This window comes from Protopterus annectens, chromosome 5.part1, assembly GCF_019279795.1.
Source record: "Protopterus annectens isolate FY-2018-M chromosome 5.part1, PAN1.0, whole genome shotgun sequence".
In the NCBI taxonomy this organism is placed as follows: domain Eukaryota; kingdom Metazoa; phylum Chordata; order Ceratodontiformes; family Protopteridae; genus Protopterus; species Protopterus annectens.
The window spans coordinates 802024083-802037967 of NC_056736.1; positions in this window are offsets into that span (position 1 = coordinate 802024083).

Here is a 13885-nt window from a genome sequence, read left to right on the forward strand (position 1 = left end):
CGAGCTGGCATAGCTGGCCTCAAAACCCCTTATTGAGCCCCCTATGCACCACTGCCTGGATTATACGACGGCTGACCAGTTCCTGCCTGGACCTGTTCCCAGGGTGGCAAGCCCCATCCTCAATGGCGGTTCCACCAGAAGGTGGTGCAGAGCCAACCGAGGTGGAGGTCCAAGGCTGGGCCCAAGACGTGCTGGTGCCTAGTGCCATGGCCATCTGAAGTGGGACAGGTGGTTCAGCTGGGACCGTCAATCCCATACAGCCTATGGTGTTGCATTTTTAACACAGATGAGGCTTAGTAATTGTCAACAGCATTCAGGATTACATATAACAGCATGCATAGATATTACCATCAACCCAACACAATAGATGTCATACATTTGCAGAGGGAGCACAACACATGCATATATACTGCATGGTATCTGTCCAAAGTGTAGATGACTTGTGACTGCAGTTATGAACAGTAGCCCATTATTGGCATGTCACTGTGATAACCTCAGACAGTGACTGTCATAACACTGTTTCATGTGATGTATGTTCAATCAGGGATGCAATGGCAGTAACTCTCATCACTGTCACTGTGTACTAACTGCAATCCTCACTCTATGCTTCTGCAGTTCACAGATGTGTGTTATGTGAGTAACACACGAAACAAATTGTACAACACACTTACCAGTCCACAGATGACCCTACAGATGGGGGTTTCCTCATAAACAGAGTACTGTCTTGTCAGTTATTAAAACATGCAGACTAGCCATTACCTCACACAACCTGTTAAATTGGCAGTAGTCTGAATGAAGCATAGCTACACTTACATGTTGTAGTCATGTCTGGCACATCACCCTCCTGTCTTTAGGCTATTTTCCACTGTGTATGTTGTTTGAGGAATATCCAGATTTCATCTGTTATGCTGTTTACCAAACACCAGATCCAGGTTCCACTCACAGCCACTGTCATGGGCAAACACCGACATGATGTTCCTAGATATTGTACTGTATTTCCATGCAAATGACAATGGGAATGTCACCACAACTGTTCCACATGCAATCAGCTAGAGGAGGACTGCAATTGGTGCAGAGGCCATCACCTGATCATGACCATCCCTTACAAAACACAAGCTGCTACTGAGCAGGTGTACATCTCCACATCCACCAGAGAGTGTGTGGGAGGGACAGACAGAGGCAAAGTACATCAGAGAAGGGCTGGGAGACTAAAACCTAAGCATTGTCTATCACACACCTACCGGTACAGGGGTTCAAATCCCTGACTGACTAGCCATTACTATTACAAGTGCATGCAGTTACATGTGCCATATAGCTGACATGGTGGTGTGCTGTAAGAATATATATGTGTCCTGGTGCGCGACATCTGCAACAGAGATATAGTAGACATACATTAGGTGTAGCATACATGGCTGCCCACATGAACAGATGTCATTGTCAACACAACCACACTTTCTAAGGCACTCAGATACATTGGCACACTTAGGTAACCTCACAAATACACTTCTAACTACTTAGTTTGCCACACTATAGTAATGCACAGGTATTACATGCACCACATGGGTTATCTTGAGGTTCTTTGTGCTAGGTGCATGTGAACATGTTTGATGTCAGTCAGTATGCCAATCGGAGTTATACTGAGTGTGACTGTGGTTGGGAACATCATACCCCACACGCAGACACAAGGTGCCAGTACTGACATGCATGTGTGCATTGCTTCATGGGTGTGTAGTGGTTGACTGTGCAAGATGGCTGTACAAGGCTGGGTGAGGGGTAATCCTTGGCATTAGGCCACCTGGCAATGGTCTGCAGTGTGGTTCAGGGGTGTAGTGTTTGCAATGTCCCACACAGATGGGTATTGTATTAACTGTCCTGTCATCCTGGTTACCATTGTGTGTGGCCATTGCTGTGCAATGCATGTATTGTCTGTGTTTGATAGTCCTTGACATGGACATTGCCTGGGATGTGCACATCCCACAATAATGTACAGTGACACGTTTAAGTGCAGCTGATTTACCTGGCACATGTTGTGTATACAGACTGTTATCATCAGATGTGCCAATACTGGCCTGGTGTGGAAGGACCTGCTAATAGACAGCAGGTTGACCCTGCACCTGCATTGATAGCATGATACAGGTATTCTCTGGTATCAGTGGCATCTGTCAATACAGGGCATGTGTGTAAGGCATTGCATGTCCTTTTTGGATCACATTTGATGGTGCCACATATGTTGCAGGCGTCAAGTGGAGAACATAGTGAAGGCTCATTATCCACAATGATGTGCCTATTGTACTGTTAGACAGGGTGCCATGCCCTCTGCAGCCCACTGCAATCACAACATGCCTACTATCTGTCAACAATGTGCAGGGTACTAGCAACATAGCGGGATATTCTAGGCAAGTGTGTTTGTGTATGACACATAGCTTCAGACCATATTCTGGGTAATAGCAGGGTTGCTTAATTTGTTCACAAGGCCTTTTGCCAGATGTAGGAGTATGGCTTGCCAACCCAGTCTCTTGGCTGATTGAAATATGTAATCCTTGTGAGGTGGACATTGTGACTTATAATATGGCCACCATATAGGAAAACTACAAAATTACGCCTCAACATATCCAGCAATTAGACACTCACAGCCACTTCCACACAGGCTCTGACTGTCAAACACACACACACACACACACACACACACACACACACACACACACACACACACACACACACACACACACACACACACACACACACACACGCACACCTGTCATGTCTTGGAATAAAACTACTGCCTAAATAGTTTCTCACTCTACAACATTACACAGTTATAGCATGTGCTATGGAGATTACTGGACTACTTCATACCCAAAGGTGTATCTCACAAGGGATGACATCAGCAGGTTTAACAAAGTAGGGCATTTCAAATTTCCTGGAAGTGAGTAGCCCAAAATGAATTGCTCACAAAACAGACAGGGAGACACACATGGGTATAGAACCCATGACCAAGATCTATATCACACTACTGCATGGAGATGTTATAGGACACACCATGAGGATTACTAGGGAAACTTGTTCCACAGAGGTGTATTTGACAAGGAATGATATCAGCAGGATTACCAAAGTTGGGCATTGTAAATGTCCTGCAAGTGAGTAGGCTATAATGCATTGCTCTCTACATGACATTGAAACACATAGAAAACATACATAACTGCCATGGTTGTGGACGGAACCCTACCACAGTTCAAAATCACAATCTAGTGGTACACAGTTACCCAACGAGCTACAGAGATTATTGGGTTAAAGCAGTCCCAGAGGTGTATTTCTAGGTGGGTGACATCAGCACCCTTGCTAAAGTTGAGTATGTGAATTGTAAGGAGTGTGCATACTCTAAAAAGCATTGCTCCCTTCTCAGGCAGACAAACACACACAGTTGACATGTCAGGGATTAGAACACCTACCAAACTAGTTCATCACACTACAGCATTACAGTTACAGGACGTGCTACAGAGATTACTGAGTTACAGCATTCCCAGAGGTGTATTTCTAGGTGGTTGACATCAGCAGGATTGTCAAAGTTGAGTACGTGAATTGTAAGGAGTGTGTATACTCTAAAAAGCATTGTTCCCTTCTTAGGCAGACAAACACCCACACACAGTTGGCATGTCTAGGATTAGAACACCTACCAAACTAGTTTATCACACTACAGAATTACACCATTACAGGATGCGCTACAGAGATTATTGCATCACAGAAGTCCCAGAGATGTATTTCTAGGTGGGTGACATCAGCAGGATTGCCAAAGAAGGGCATTTCAAGTGTACTGCGAGTTGTACATGTCTTTTACCTGTGTGTGCCCGCTGCTTACTGTCGCAAAAACACATTTACACCCACTTACAACTGCTTAAAAGTGTCTTATTCAGTCCTAAATGACATTATCAACAACCCTTGAAGGTCTTGATCCCTAGACCATGCACACTGATGTCACTGGACTTACCATGAAGCCATCTGGGTTGTATACATGTTTCATGGTTTTTATAATACACATCTACATATAGGTATTTCACAATACTGAAAACAAATGGGACAGTCACTTTGTGTACATATGTACAGTACCCTTGAATGTACTGTACTCTGTGAAACAAGATAGACAAGTCTACATCTGTACAACTGTCATAACTAAATACATATATGCACCTACGGGATGTGTACACACACACATTATATATATATATATATATATATATATATATATATATATATATATATATATATATATATATATATATATATATATATATATATATATATATACATACATATATATATATACATACATATATATATATATATATATATATATATATATATATATATATATATATATATATATATATACATATATATATATATATATATATATATACATCTATAGCTATATATATATATATATATATATATATATATATATATATATATATATATATATATATATATGTGTATACACATGTCTGAACACCCTTTGTGGACTGTCTGGACATTAACCTTATTACCAGAATAGCCAGAACATGCTGGGGTGAGATGTTTACAAGCCACAGACCTTGCACATGCTTGAATGAGTGTAATGTCTAGCTCAAACAGATAACATTGCTGGCACTCTTCCAGTAATCATGAGGTTTGTGTGGCAAATATGATGTGCTCACTGTTGACCATTACAGTGCCCTGGCTTTACCATGGAACTGTTAGCTAACAGTTTGTGGGATCATGACATGGAATATTGCTGTGTGTGTGTCTTGCTGATATGTGCTGTTGGCATAAATGTACACTTGGCTACTCAGTGAAGGTGGTTGAGTGTCCTACCAGTACATGAATACAACATCCATTATGGTGTAATGCTCAGCTAGGTTTCACACATGGTGTGGGAAAGGTGTGGAATGTATCATTGTGATCTGCTAGTCCACTTACTGATGGGGACTGCATATGTGTACATGTATTGTTGTGTGTTTAGATTCCATGTGTGTGCAGTGTCTGATGTTTGAAGGTGACTGTTGTCTTAGTACATCATGCTGTTGCAATGCAGCCTCAACATTGCCAACTGTATATGATGATATGATAAAAGTACAGTAAGCTGTACTTTAGGTTTGAACAGATGTTTGGACATGACTACTAAGTGGTGGGGCTACTTTGCAGATGAATGATTACTGAGGACAGCTCACAGCTGTGTTACAACCATTGCTACAATAACCTATGTAACTGCTAAGCTATGGTTTTGTTAATTGAAGGGGAAGAGACTCAACGTAGAATGCAGTAATGGTGATACTGAAGGCAAATCTCTTGACACCTGGAACAGTAACACCTCCCCTGTGCATATATTGTGCATATATCAGCACAGTTGACAAAAGAAAAAAGTAAGTATGTTTTGTAGCTCGTGCAATAGTGCTGTAACTCTGTAATACCTATCATGAGATAGGCAGGTGTTTTATTCACAGTACTGGCATGTGTGGGTGTGTGTGTGTCCATATATGTCACATATGGTGGGGATTACATACCAAATGTTTTTCACTCTCCTGAACACTGTTGTAGACATCAGTACAGATTGAAGTGTAGAAAGCAAGGTATAGGCAGGGGGTTGAATCTCACACATTTCAAGTGTCTGTATGTGTGTGACATAGGTGTATATCTTTGTGAATGCCACAGTGTGTGTGTGTGTGTGTGTGTGTGTGTGTGTGTGTGTGTGTGTGTGTGTGTGTGTGTGTGTGTGTATGTATGGCTGTCCGGTCCCTGAAGTGAGGCTGTATTTTACCATAGTGAAATGATAAGGCCCCCTCCCCCCATCCACTCAATGCAATCTAGTATCCATGTTGATGTCATCAGTCTTAGAAGGGCATTCTAACCGCCTGTAAACATGTACGCCCTGGGGTGAGGCTTGTTGCTACATAGCCTACTGATGAACCCCACTCCCCACATACACTCACCGCAATCTAGTATCCCTGTTGATGTCCTCGATCTTAGGCCATTCTGACTACCTGCACATGCGTAATCTCTGTAGCGTGTCTTGTAATTGTGTAGTAGTATAATGATGATTTACACATAAGCAGGGGTTCTCATCCCAACACTGGCAACTATGAGTTTGTGTTACTGTGTCTGTGAATTCCTGAGTGTGTGGGTGTGTTACTGTGTCTGTGAATCCCTGAGTGTGTGGGTGTATGTGTTTGCATCCTGTCATGAGAGTGGGTACTACTGCTTCCCAATGTGAAGCCACTTTTTCCACTGGTCTTTACCCTTGTCATCTGCTAAACCACTCTTTTACCTCCTCCCCGCTCCAGGTAACTATACCTGTGATGTCATCCACTATGGATGTGACGGCTCTGAACAATGTAGCTTACTACACAGCTATCATGCGCTTGGATCATTAGATCAGTAAACATAATTGAAACTTGGGAAATTATAACTGTGATGTGGAAGCTACAAAGTGCATGCAGGTATTTTCGTACAGACCTGTGAGTAGTCAACATTTACATATGGGACACTAACCTCAAACACTGACATCTCCCAGCACATGCAATTACACCTGAAAGAGGAAGGCAGAACATCAAGATCAACATGCAGTTACTGTTGGTACACATGATACATACTGTCAAATGTACAAAATGCATTCTAAAACTGTAATACATGGTATGTTTGCTGCCTGTCAACACTACTCAACAATTGTAATCTACAATTGTCTTCCTAGTATGTTAACCCTGTGCATCAGACCATATAAGCATGTCCCTGCACTGATGGTGTGGATGACAGGGATGCGGCACAGGCATCATCATATGCACAGGGTGATAATGTTTGCCAGATGCCTAGGCTGCACCATTGGATGACATAATGTGTGTGGGTTAGGGCCTTTGATCTAATTGGGCATGTTGTGGATGTTGAGCTTGTGTGTGTTGAGGTGCCCTACATTTGTTTCTGGTATGTGCGTGTTTGTATGCACTCAGGTCTGGCATGTGGCTGGCCTACACAGGGGTATTACTGACAGCTACGGACTGTACAGGGCAGGTTTCACAGTTCACAGTGTCCAGCCATGGCCACGTGACCTGCGTCTGTCAGGGGTTGCACAGGCACTACCAGGCAGAGGTCCAGATTAGGTACTGTCTGATGACATATGTCCACTGGAACCATGTCCCTGTTGGGACCATCCAGGACCATGTGCATTTGGCCTGCTCTATCCTGGTGTAGACAGTACAGCACCATTTGCACTGCTGCTGCTACCGCCACTATGGGAGCGGGCATGTGAAGTAGCATGTTCATGTAGACCTTCAACAGGTGATGTAGCTGGCCTACGTCCATGTGCCCTATGCCTCACTCCCACCAGATATTCCAGCACAGACATTTCAAGCTCGACGATTGACATGACACAGTCAAGGACTCCCACCATGTCATCCAATCAGCTATCCAAAACATCTGCAAGATGATGGTGAGCATTTGCAATTGCCTGGATGTTGACAGTTCAAGAATGGACAGCAGACCTCTGAAGCCTCAGACCTTCTCTGTTGTGCTATTCAGCACGTGCCTGTGCTTCCATTACAGCCTTAAACATGCATCTGGTGACACCAGATGATGTGTTTTGTCTTGCAGGGGCATGTTGGCCAGAGGTCCTCCTACAAGCAGCACTGGGCACATGCCTGTGTGGAACATCACCAGTCAGTTGGCTGGGGTCATGATGTGCTGCACACCTTCCAAAGTCTCCACACTTCCCTGTTCCATGCTACCACCAGCCAACTGTCCTTCCTCTATGGCCACTGGTGATGGGGTATGTGTAGGCAGTAGAACTGTGTACAGGGATGAGGGGGGATACAGGTGGAATGGCAACCAATGGCACAGATTCAGACCCTGACAACCCTGCCTGTGCCTCAATCATACTTTCTTCATCACTGATAGAGTCCATGGTGACATAACATCAGGTAGACCGCAGGAGGGCAATGCACCTACATCAACACCTGTGAGGGGCAGACAAGAACTGCACATTACAAGTTATACAGCACAGCATAGCACACACAGACACACACACACACACACACACACACACACACACACACACACACACACACAGACACACACACACACACACACACACACACACACACACACACACACACACATACAGACACACACACACACACACACACACACACACACAGACACACACACAGACACACAGGCACACACACAGACACACACACAGACACACAGACAGAGACACAGACAGAGACAAATGCTATGGCACCCAACGGCATGCAACATGTATGTGATATGACAGATGGCATTCAGCTTAGACAATTGTAGTGGTAGTTATCATACATCCCTGAGTTGCACACAACAGCATGCAGGTGTTATAGCAGAAGGCATACACCTTGCACAATTATAGTACTAGTTAGCATACATCTCTGTCTTGCACCATTTGTGTTAATAGGCTATGCCCCAAACCTGCAACACAATGCATGCACTATGCACCGTTGTACCGCACTGTCATATATTGTGCACCATACCCCACATGTTAACAGACCATCGCTGACCTTTGTACATCTGCCACTAATGCTTTGGTTTGGCCACTGCCCCTATGTGTGAGGAGGACATGAGCAGAAGGGTATGCTGAGTGAATACTATGTTTGCCTGAGCCCTAGCTTGCATATCTCCTCCAAAGCAGAGCATGTCTGTTCAACATTTTTCTGCCTACCCCTGAGCTGAGTCTACAGACAATGTGCATGTGGCTGTACACACATGTTTGACATGGCCGTCCCTACTTTGCAATGGTGCCACAGACCAACACAGGTTAACAGTACACCAGCCTGATGTGTGGCATATGACCTTGGCAATCACATGTAGCATGACATGTCTTCTGCTGACATGTTGAATGACATGCATACATGTTTAACACAATGGTGTCCTTTCAAATATACAGTGAGATAATGGTGTCCCAATGCAGGGACGTGTTATACTAACATGGACCTTCAGCTGACGCAATGTTGTCAGTCCACCCTACAAATATACAGTGACATACTGCACATTGAGCTGATGTGCATAGCCATTGCAGGGAATCATGTGGCTTCACTATTGTTATACAATGTGAGTTACAGACACAGTTCATAGCCATGACGGTGTTCAGATACAATATATATCTAATGTGGAATGTGACCCACGTCACTGAGGTGTATACACACAAAACCCTAATGTGGAATGTGTGACACAGGTCACTGAAGGGTATACAGATGACACCCCTGCACCTCTGTAACCATATTGCTGATGACTGGCAACTATGCCCAGACATGGCTAACCTAACAGAACTCCATGTCATATGCTCCACTGAGGACAGGGTTATGCAGACAAAGGGTGGTATGTTTGGGATGTGAGATATCATGTTTTGCAGGATAGTTAAGTAGCGTTGCTGTCAACCCACTAAATATCATGGACATGTCAGATAGCACATGGCATTGTATTCACAGCTGTCCACACATCTGGCAATGACAGATTGTAAGGTTTAGTGTAGGTGTTTCATATAGTCTTCAATTATTCCACATGGGTAACCACTGTGATGCATTGCAGGTCTGACCTGTATATATTAACAGGACCACCATACATTATGTGTATGTGTGTTAAATGGCCACATGGCAGAGAGCATGCAATTAATATGATCTGTGCAATATCAAGCCCGGTAAATAATAACAATCTCACCTGGAACAGGTTGCTGTCACTGCAAAATGCCAGAGGTACATAAATAGGAGTGTCACAGCAGTAAGATCATTATCCACACCTGTGTGATAGCTGCACGGTGCAATGTGCATATTAGCACATAAGCCAGTACAGTAGACTATACTATGGAGTATGTACATCTGTGCATACATACAGTAGCAAACTTTAGTATGTGGCATGTGTGCATACATGCCTTGCATATGATATTACATTACATATTGTACAGTAACACATGTAACTATGTGAAATATAGTTGTGTTATATGTGCAGTAGTGACTTAGCAGGCAACTCCAGGCTCGGTGTTTGTGAGACACACACCTCCACAATACCAGCTAAAGCTTGTGGATGGAGGTCTGCAGGTGTCTCCAGATTGGCCAGTAGCTCCTTGGTACATGTGAGTGGGAGCTGGGTGAATGGCCCCCCACCTGTTTCACCTTATTCCCTGCCAATTGCATTAGCATGCTGTTTCGCCCATCTTATGAGGTTGGTGCAGTGTCGACACACCTGCTGATAGGTGCGATTGTGGCCGACAACATCATTTACACTCCTGCGGAGTTACTCCCTCTAGTCATCCTACTGCTGTGCATCCTGTGGCACATGGCTGAAGAGTGTTTCATGGTTATCGAGAAGGTATGGAATGAGGACCTCATCTTTCAAGTGGGTGTATGTTGGCAGCCTGGCACACGGCATACCTGGAAGACATAATGATGGAGACAGGTCACAGTAACTCACAGAGAAGTACAGATGTACAGCTGAACATACATGTGTATCACATTTATTAAAATTAAAAATATGTCTTTGCAAAACTACATGACACTAACACCACTGACATGTTTAACTCACACACATTTGACACTGGTGATTTGATGTTATCACCATATATGTGTGTGTCAAATGATGACATTGCTCATACTTCATGTGGATGTTGTATTGATGTGTGCATGTCTGTTTGCCTGTACTGGTGTCTTTACCTATCAGCACATGCCTAGATGTGTTCATATTAATGCAATAGACCTTAATGCTGTGTATATGTCACATATATAGTCATACACAGCCTTAAGGGACATGACCTGTTACCCTGCAGACTTGCTCACGGAAAGTTTTACATGTATGTGTTTTGCCATATACATCTACATGGCACTGTACAGCTGTTTAGCATCTTGCCATGTATTACCTGTGTTGCACATGTGAAACTAATGGGACAATGGCTAGCTTGATGGTATTTGCAGGGTTGGATATCAACTATAGCATGTATGGTCATAGTGAACTAGTAGGCTATATGCCCTGGGCCATTTATGAGCCTAGGCTGAAAGGTTACCTAGCTGTAGCCAACAGACAGGTAAGTTTCAGTGGCAAGTTCAAGCAGTGCCACAGACTTGATCCACAGGGATACTGATATATTTGCCATGCGGTCATCACACCATGTCTCAAAGAGGGGCAATGTGCAGCTTTGCTGGACAGGGATGCATAGTATGGCAGGAGTATGTAAAGTGTATGGGACAGGGATCTGTCAGGCATATTGTGATCCTTGTACTCGAAAGGTGGATGTCCATGAAGTATGTGTTTATTTGAAATCAGGATGTGTAAGTGTAGCATGTCCAACATTTCTGGGTTGTAATGGCTTTATTCAGGGTAGGCATTATGCTACATAGTGGAGCTAGGGATTGGGAAGGCCAGTGTAGGCCATCTGAACATGGCCGATAGCCCTTAAAGGAAATATGTGATCTATTATGGGTCACTTGAGTGTTGAGTATGGCTGAACAATGATCTCTATATTCATGGATGGCACCCTGTCATGATTAGGGGTGCCACTTACGACAACCTGATTGGTGTGGTGAAGTAACTATCAAAGGAAAGACAACTGTCCAGCTGCATCCCATACACACACAGTTTCCATTATTCTGACCGCTGCCTAGGTGGTAGTTCATGGGTACAGGGTTTTTAACATAGGGAATGACAATGCAATACTTAGCTGTCAGATTGTGGCCATACATCACACGCCACACATCTGACCCATAAAGGCTCTTCTATATGTTGACCGCAGCACTCATTGAGTCAACTATTGCTCCTAGTTCATAGTCATTTGCAAACTTCAATAGGCAGATGCCTTCTGTGTTAGTCTGTGTGGTATAGATAACAAAGGGGGGGGTACCAGGAATTAACCCTGTATTACTGTAGCTGGCACTGGTTTAATGTGCATGTATAAGTCAGACACCTACTGTAGTGCTGATTCTGCCAGCAGTCCATTTGCCAACCACTCTTGTGACATAGGAATATACACTTAGTTTACTGAGAGTAGCTGGAACACAGTATGGGTGATGGAGTCCTAAGACCTGGCAAGGTCATGATATGCTGTGTGAATCAACCTTACTGTCATCTACACCTGTATTGACTACATCAAATAAGTTGATCAAGGTTCATGGCCTTACAGACCAGACTCAGCAGGGTAGTAGTGCACTACTTCCCATTATCAGTGGTGTCTCCCCATTTGTGGGGTGTGATAACTGTTGCTGTGCACCATTCAGTGTGTACACAGCCTGACATGAAGCTATGATTGAAGATGATGTGTATGTGGAGAGCAAATTGTTCTGATATTTGTGTAGGATATGCCCTGGGATGTTGACAGGTCCCATTAAAGCTGTATGTATTGCTTTAGAGAGTTCAGCTTGTACCTGCATAGTTGTTATTACAGGGGTTCTGTAGTGTGCATGAATATATAAATATGTGTACCTGTTGGGGGGAGGTGGGAGTGGGTTTAGGTTCTCCAATACTCTATCTGGATGAACAGGTGCTATTTCTGTATTTGCAGTACTTCTCATGTCATAGTGCTGTGAAGCACGGCAGGTCTTGTTGTTGCCATTATGATTCATGACACAGCTATAGAATGCTCTGTGGTTGGCCTCATAATATGTATCTGATTAGTTTCACAGTAGCTTTGTGTGGTTTTATATGGCGTATTTGCATCTTACTAAGGCTGATCAGGGATCATCTCCACTCATGTGTGTTCACTCTTGTAACAGTTACTACAATCTGTGGTACAGTTTAAGGCAGGGTACCACCAGTTTGCCTTTTTGTTTGTGTTTGGTTGAATCTTGGTTCTGTTTCAATGGCACAATAATTGCACTTATGTGAGTTCTTAAAGTGCATTGGTATAGGATTCAGCATTTGCACATGCATTGTTCATCTGCATGAGTGCCATGACAGTTATCATTTAGCTCTTAAGAATCGTAACATTGGCATTGGACACTGACTATGTGTAGCATACTGTTAGCCCTGTTTGTGTGACTATGGTGATCCAGGTCACTGGGGTTGATGAAATCCAACATGCATTGAGCACAGGTGTTGGTACATGAGGAGTCTTCCCAGTTCATAATGGGATAGTTGAGAGTAGCTATTATTATGGTTTTCTATCTCAAACCTAATATTCCCCATTACAGCACAATATGATAGTTGGGAATTCTGAGGCATGGTAGGTGATCTGTCAAAAGGTGCAATTTGGATTCCACTTTGGCACAAAGGTAGTTGCTCAACATAATGCATCTGAAGTTATGCAAGTGCAACTAGCGTGGGGGTGTACATATCCTTCAGGAATATGGACGCACCTGTAGCCTGTGTGTTACAATAAAGGATAATGGGTAGGAGGTGAGGTATGTGTTATAACATGGTCATGTAGGGGTGCTCTCGGTAGCATTGAACCATATCTTAGTCACTGCACAGATATGTTCTCCATGTTAAGGACTGACGTAAGTGAGTCCATACTGAATTTCTGAAATGTATAATTGAGTAGCGAGACCCGCAGTTTATTGCTTGGCTGTCCCTGTTACATCAGTGGACTTTCACTTGAATTGTGCCTGATGAAGGCACTATAGTGAAACATGAACCCTAGCCAGTATCCAGATTCCCAGGGGTGACAGGTGCAGGCCCTGTCTGGCAAAGCATCATGGTCTGTCAACCATGTTATCCCAGGCAGAGAGATACTGGATAACATTTGAATTACACCAGTACATTAGACAATTGTGGAATACAATCCTTTTGTTCCTGTACTGCAGTATAATTCTGGCTAATGGCAGAATGCTACCCAGGCCTTGGGAGATACCTGTATGAGCTACAAGACCTGATAGTTCATACATGTGTATTTCCATGCAGTCCAGGCTACTGC